We start from the raw sequence: 1,162 nt of genomic DNA on the forward strand, positions 1-1,162 counted from the left end.
ATAGAGATAACTCGAATGTGGAATCTAAAAACAGAAACAATTCCTATCATAGTAGGTGCCTTAGGTACAATAAAAAAATATTCAGACAAATACATAACAAAAATACCAGGACTTACAAATATATATAACATACAGAAAATTGCACTACTGGGTACTGCACACATTCTACGCAAAACACTTTCAATACAGTAAACATAAGAGCACCACAGCAAACCATAGCACATACCCAAGGCGCACAGAGCTGCGCTCGGTAGTGAAGTGAAAGCACGTTATAAAAATAAAACTACTGAACAATAATAATAATAATCCTTTCTACTATAGGCACAAGTTTTCACTGGTATTTCTTTTATCGATCTCGAAAGGATGAAAGGCAAAGTCGGCCTCGGCAGAATTTGATAATGATAATTGTAGCAGTAGTGGTAGTAGTAGTGGTAGTAGTAGTAGTAGTAGTAGTAGTAGTAGTAGTAGTAGTAGTAGACTACTAAGACCACGATCACCACCAGGTGGTGGTGTTAGTAGTCTACTATATCTACACTTTTCTTTTTAAGATTCAATTTGCCGGGTAAGTATTGCATCATTTCTTCTTTTACCTGAAAACGCCAGTTACTTTTTAAAGATTAATAAATAACATAGAGCAAAGTACCAGCAAATACATGTGCAAATGTAATTATATAACCTGGATAGAGACTCAGTAGGTTTTCAAGCAGTTTTCTGTTGCAGTTCTTTTCCTCACTGATTTTCAATGAAACATTCTCATCTAATACTAAAGCAAACTCTGCAACATTATATAAGATTTTTTTTTCTTTTTTTTTGTCCCATATATTTATAATGGAAGTTGCCATGGAAGTATTGTACCAATATTACTTTTTACTTTTTTTCTATTTTATCCTTTTTTTTTTTTCTTTTTCTGAATGTGTACAAGTATTCATCGTCAGAAATATTTTAAATGATTAGCGCAGAACAGTTTTTTTTCCTGTGGATGTCATTGAATACTGTTCTGCAAACAAGATAATAACACGGCAAAGTTAAACATTTTATTGGAGCAAATGCTCAAAACAGCATGCCTTCCAGTGACATGGGACGCGTTCGACATTGTCGGCTGCATATATACACATATATATACATATATATATATATATATATATATATATATATATATATA

This window comes from Octopus bimaculoides, chromosome 8 (assembly GCF_001194135.2).
Source record: "Octopus bimaculoides isolate UCB-OBI-ISO-001 chromosome 8, ASM119413v2, whole genome shotgun sequence".
Classification (NCBI taxonomy): Eukaryota; Metazoa; Mollusca; class Cephalopoda; order Octopoda; family Octopodidae; genus Octopus; species Octopus bimaculoides.